Source organism: Phaseolus vulgaris, chromosome 11, assembly GCF_000499845.2.
Source record: "Phaseolus vulgaris cultivar G19833 chromosome 11, P. vulgaris v2.0, whole genome shotgun sequence".
NCBI classification, from domain to species: Eukaryota; Viridiplantae; Streptophyta; class Magnoliopsida; order Fabales; family Fabaceae; genus Phaseolus; species Phaseolus vulgaris.
The window spans coordinates 16,906,634-16,913,348 of record NC_023749.2 but is presented as its reverse complement, the minus strand read 5'-3'; positions in this window follow the sequence as shown (position 1 = coordinate 16,913,348).

The following is a 6,715-nucleotide window of genomic DNA, read 5'->3' as shown; positions in this document are numbered from 1 at the left end:
GGGCAGCTTAGCCCTTATCTTTTTGCGCTTGGTGCCCACGCCTGAGGAGAGGTCTGCTACTGCAACGCCGTATCCTCCTCAGGGTGTCTAAAAACACCAAGGCGAAAGTTCTGAACATCAGACGCTGGGGCTAGCTGTTCCTACCTGAGGAGGGGGCGTCCCGAAGGGATCCTTCGACCCTTGCTCAGGGACTAGGCCCCCAGATTTTAGCTTATATCTATCGTCCGATACCAGGGCCAACAATTCATACTTAAGGAGGGGGCGTCCCGAAGGAATCCCTTAACCCCTGCTTAAGGACTAAGCGCCCGGGTTTTTAACTTATGTCTAGCATCTGATACCGGGGCCAGCTGTTCATACTTGAGGAGGGGCAATCCCGAAGGAATCTCTCAACCCCTGATCAAGGACTAGGCTCCCGGATTTTAACTTGTACTGATATCTGATACCAGGGCTAGTTGTTCATACTTGAGGAGGGGGTGCCCCGAAAGAATCCCTTAACCCCTGATCAAGGACTAAGCGCCTGGTTTTTAACTCATACTGACATTTGATGCTGGGGCTAGCTGTTCATACTTGAGGAGGGGGTGCCCCGAAGGAATCCCTTAACCCCTGATCAAGGACTAAGCGCCCGATTTTTAACTCATACTAGACATACCTAGTATTTTGACCTCCGCTTGATTATCTGGTGGCGACGCCCTGTTCTAGTGACACCTTGTCTCGGCATCGTTATCTCGGCGGCACCTTGTCTTAGCGACGCCTTATCTTGGCGACGCTTTATCTTGGCAGCGCCTTACATTGGCATCGCCTGATCTGGGCGACGCCTCTTCTTGGCGACGACTGGATTTGGCGACGACTCATCTTGGCGACACCTCACCTTGTCGTCTTTGTTTCTTTAACCTTTGATCTTACATTCGAATGAGAGAAAAACTAGGGCAACAATATCTTAAACTTCTCTTTTCTTTATTTGGGGTGACCTCATTAAAAAAACCCCAGGAGGGAAAAAGAGTGTCCCCTTTACAAACTTTAACTGGAATAACATCAACTAAAATAAAACTTTACATTCGCCGCACTCCAGCCACGTGGGATGGGGCCCTCTTCTAAAGTCTCTAGCTCATGCGAACCATTCCCTTTGGCCTTGGTTATCCTGAACGGTCCAGTCCACTTGGGTGCAACTTGTTTTCTAATTCGTGGGGGTGGGCCTTCCTCCTGACCAGATCACCGACCTGGAACTGTCGTTGTTTCACCTTGGAGCTGTACTGACGCTCCGCCCTTCTTCCCACGGCCTCAGCCTTGATTTTCGCTTCTTTTCTGGCTTTATCTATCAGGTCCATGTTCACCTTCCTTTCTTTGTCGGACTCTTCCGCCACGAAACCCAGGAGACGGGGCGAACCCTCGTGGATCCCCACTGGGATTATGGTGTCCGATCCACGCATCAAGCATAAAAGTGTCTCCATGGTAGAGGATTGAGGCGTGGCGGGGTAAGCTCGTACGATCCTTGGTGCTTCCTCTGCGAGCGAGGCCTTTCCGTGTGCTCCTTCTATTGGCGAGGCCTCGCCGTCTTTTCCTGCTGTATGTGCGCCTTCCATAGGCGTCGCCCCTAAGGTGACTTCGGCTGGTGTGAACTCTGCGGGCGCCACGCCATCCCCTGATTCTAATTCTGTAGGTAAATCTGAGACAGGCGGTCGCTCAATCACCATAACTACGCCTCTCTTTGTTTTCAAACTATTCTCATAGCACCTTCGGGCCTCTTCTTGGTCTGACTTGATGACTATCACCTTGCCGCTAAGGTCTGGTAACTTCATCTTCATGTGGCGCGTGGAGGACACTGCCCTTAATCTGTTCAAGGCAGGTCTGCCTAGCAGAATGTTGTAAGCTGAGTTGGCGTTCACCACCAAGTATCGAATGCTTTCGGTACGTGACGCCGTTCCATCAGTGAACGTCGTCCTCAGCTCCAAGTAGCCACGTACCTCTATCAGGTTATCTGCAAATCCATACAAGCATCCAGTATAGGGTCTCAAGAGCTCAGGGGATAACTGTAGCTTGTTGAAGGTCGTCCAGAACATGACATCTGCGGAACTGCCTTGGTCGACGAGAACCCTATGTACCTTTCTTCCCGCTGTGACTACCGAAATGACCACCGGGTCATTGTCACGTGGGACGCATCCCGCAGGTCAGCTCTTGTGAAAACGAGGTCCGACTCCCACGGGTCGTCCGGAAATTCTTCTGCAACCAAGTTTACTGGCCTTACGTATTTCTTTCGTTGAGAGGCAGTGGGTCCTCCCCCGGAAAAGCCGGCAGCGATGGTGTGCACTTCTCTGTGAGTTGGGGCTTCGTGCGCTGGACCTTCCTCTGGCACCGCCGCGTCTGGAGTCGTCGTGGATCCAGCGAGATAATCCTTCAAGAAACCATTCTTCACAAGCTCATCCAACTGGTATCCCAGCGCGAAGCAGTTGTTAATGTGGTGCCCAAATGCCTTGTGAAATTCACACCATAATTCTTTGTGAGGTCCCAGTATTTTGTCGGACTTCACTGGTGGCCTCAACCTATAAGCTATATTGGGCACAACGATGAGATCTTTGAGTTCTACTACAAAGTTGTGCCTTAGAGGTCTGTTGTTATCTCTCCGTCCTTCTGGTCGACCCTTAGGTTGAGCTCTCCTTGTCTCGAAGGTGCGCCTCCTGTCCTGATTCTTTCTCTCTGTAGTAGCTTCTTGGACTCTGGCGGGTTGTGCACGCATCTACGCTCTAGGGCGCGTAGGCGCAGCTGTTATGCACTTCTCATATGCTTCGCCTTCCGAGGCAATGTGTTCCACTGCCCGACTCCTTATTTCAGCGAAGGTCTTGGGGCGGGCGCGATTGAGTGACTTGATAAAAGACCCAGGGCGCACTCCTTTCCTGAATGCGTACACGATCATGGCCTCGTCAGTGGTACCCACCTTCACCACTTCTACCCCGAAACGGCTGATGTACTCTTTTAGAGTCTCCCCTTGATACTGCTTCACATAGAAAAGGTCGTATGAAACTGGGGCTGGGGCCCTGTTGGCTAGATACTACTCCCTGAATAGTCGTGAGAGCTGTGCAAAGGACGTGATGTGACCCTCTGGGAGGCTAATGAACACATCCATAGCCATTCCAGTCAATCTGCTCATAAAAAGCTTGCACCTTACGGCATCAGAACCGCCAACCAACATCATCTGTGTGAGGTGCGCCTCAGGATCCTCCATCCCTGTGAAGGTTACCTTGGGCCCCGTGAATGTATTGGGGATTGCTGTCTCTAGGATCGCCTGTGAGAACGGTGTTGTGAATTCTCTGGGTGGGGAGGCAGTCTCAGGTTCGTCTACATCGCGCCAGCCACGGCGTAACTCCTCATTGGCGCGGTGGAGCTCGTCGTTTCTCGCCTGAGATGCTATGAGATCAGCCTGCATGCGTTCTTGCTCCGCTCTTGATGTTGCCATTGCCTCTTGCAACCCCTGCATCATGCCCACCAGCTGTTGCATGGTCATCTCCTCACTCCTAGAACGTGCAGGTCTGGTGGTCATGGCTTTCTGGAAATCCTCTTAACTTATCTAGGCTTTGAGAACTGGAACTGAAAAACTTGTGTAGTGGGACTGATGTTTTATATCGGCCCCACGGTGGGCGCCAAATGTTCCGGCCGACTGACCGGGATCGTCTTTGTGCGTGGCTTGTCCTCGCGAGCTAGGGCACCTTCGTTATGCTCCATCTGCGATACCTGAAAAGAAGTGAACAACGGGCGCCCTCGCGGCCGTTTGCACTTCGACGATCAAGTCAGCTAGCGAGAAACATAAAAGGTGACACACCCTCTGAAGGTGGTCAGAAATCACTGAATCACTAAACTGTGTTGCCCTAATTGCCTTGTGCTCACAGTGGGTGCGCAGCAAGAACAACTAGAGTTATTGCTCTATGTAAAACTGCGAGAACTAGGTTAAAACTTGGCCTCCTTTCAAATGACCCAAGCCCCTTTTTATATACCTTCTGTATTTAAAGCGCGTTGAAGCGCATTGAAAGCGTATAAAAATGTTCCTTGGAACGCTCGAATCTTAACTGAATTAGTGCGTACCTTGGCAAACATTCACTGAAACATTTAATGAGCACGTGCTAATTGCCACGTGTCCTTTTGACTTGATCGTCATTATGTGCGGAGGGTCTCACAACGCCGTAACCCAACTTAGGGTTAATCCATTGTATGAGTCCTCCTTCCTTAAAGTGCATCTGGCGCATAGGGTGTATCTACCTTTCTGGGTGCCAACTCATGCGCACCAATCACTAGTCACTCGCCTTGGGGGTGTATCTACCTTTCTCTCGTATCATGCACGTGGTTCTCCCCTGGTCATGGCCCTCTCATGGGTCGTATCTGTCGCAGGGTCTCCCAGCAGTGGCGTGGATACTTTACGAGTCAGGTTTACCCCCTACTGGTACCCACCTTTCGCTTCTCCTTGCTACTGTTCTGAACTGTCAAGGCCCGATGTCTCTCTTGGGCGATGTCTTTGCTTAGGCGATGTCTTACTTGGGCGATGTCTTAGTTGGTGCCTTGTCTTGGCGACGCCTTAACCCGGCAACGCCGTTACTTGGCGATGCTTTAACCCCGCGACGCCTCTCTCAGGCAATGCCTTGTCAAGGCGACGCCCTCTATTTGCGACGCATTAACCAGGCGATGCCTCAAGCGGCCAATCTGTTGACTTTCTTCCTTGGGTCCCACGAGGGGTCCTACCACATGTTGACTTTGACTTTTGGTCCACGCCCGGGGACGGGACGGTACACAAAGGTATCGGCCATATTGTCAATGAGCTTCCCCTTGGCCTTCTCCAATTCTTTAATGGTGGAGTCCCGGGTTTCCCTCTCTGCAATAAGCTCTTTCTTGGCCCTCTCCATCTCCTCAATTGCGAAGTTCCCAGAGGCTAGCTGCTTTTGAAGAACCTCCTTCTCCATCTGGAGCCTGTTCAAATCGGTTTGGAATTGGCCATGCTCAGTTTGGAGAAGGTTGAGCCTTTCCATCGTTTCAGCTAGCTCCCCATCGGTCTTCTCCAGTGATTGCTTCCAGGCAGCACATTGATCAGCAAGTAGTTTCTGTTGTGCCTCAGAAGTTCGCATCTCCGCTTCAAGGGCGACGATCTTGGACTGAAGAGACGCTACCTGTTCAAGGAGCTCAGTGAGCCGTTTGCAGGCTTCCGCGTTGGACTCTCGGGCATCTCTCAAGGAGGCTTTGTAGACCTCCTCTTGGCACGCCCAGCTGCGGCACAGGCTCTCCTTCTCTTCCTTCAGGGCAGCCACTTCCTGTCGGAGGGTTTGGAGCGTGCACGCCTCGACAGCTTTGGACTTCGCTTGGGCGCGCCACTCAAGGGCAGCGGCCAAGAAGGCAACCAGGTAGTAAGGCATGCCCTCTGACCGTGGCACCCCGGAAGGTTCGCCTGGCGAAAACTTCTCATTAAAGCCCCTCATCAACTGCATGATGGGAGGGGGAATTGTTATAAGTTCTGGGGTGGTTGTTGGAGCGGTTGGTGTTGGTGTTGTTGTTGATGTTGGAATTGGTGTTGGTATTGGTACTGATGAAGGCATAGACTCCACCACCCCCTCATCTTGGACTATTTGGCGTGGGGGAGATGTGGCGCTAGGGGGGTTGTCCCTCATGGACCTCCCGTGTGGAGGCGAAGAAAAGCGCGAGTGGACGACTCGATTGGTCCTCCTTCTCTTATAAGCAGGCCCCACATCCGAGTCGTCATCCTCGGAAGAAACAACAAGCACCCTCTTGCCTTTGTCGGGAGGGGCTATGGAGGGAGTGCTAGCTGCAGCCAGTGGGACTGCAGCAATGGGAAGAGGTGAGCTAGGTGTTTGAAGTGTTGGAGGAGAGTTGGGTGTTTGGGCTGTGGAAGGTGTTTGCGATGTGAGAGGGGAGTTTGGTGTTTGGTGGGAATGGGGGGAATCGGGTGTTTCGGTAGAATGAGATGGTAGTGATGGTGGCGATGGATTGGACTTAAGGGGGAGATGCTGGAGGCGCTGCCCTTTGCAGACTTCGCGCCAAGACGAGCCTTCAAAGACCTAGCCAAATCAGCTCGTGTTGCAGAATCCATCTTAGAATCTACACCAAGAAGACAAACATAGTCTAGGCACAAGGTAAAAGTTGAAACACAAAAAGAGCAGATAAATCATGCATCAAGAAAGAATCCAACAGAGGCAAGGAATAGAAGGTTATGGGGGGAAGCTCTCATACTTATGTATTGTGCTAGAGCTTCAGCGTTGAACTCTAGACTTATCAGGGTGGCGGTGTCGAAGCCCCCCACGCTAGTCAAAATTTGACAAGCCTCTCGATAGTTCGAGGGAAATTCGTCCAGCGACTTGGGCTTCATGGTCTTTACCTCCTTCACCCAATACAGAGGAAAGCCGTCAAGGGCGGAGGGGTCGTAGTCGGAGCAGCAAACCTTGAAGAATTTGCCTTTCCACCCCTTGAAGGATTGCTGGAATAGAGTCAGGAGAACCCTTCCAGGGACATTGCTGAGACTCACCCAGAGGCTTTTCCCTTGTTTCTTCACTTCGAAGAAATGTAGGAAGATGTTGACAGAGGGTTCGCACCCGAAGAACCCGCACAATACGCCAAAGGCCTTGACGAAGGCCCAGCCGTTGGGGTGCAGCTGGGCTGGAGCAATGTTGATCTCCGTTAGCAATTCCCTCTCAAACCTAGAGAAGGGCAAGCGCATCCCTATACGCTT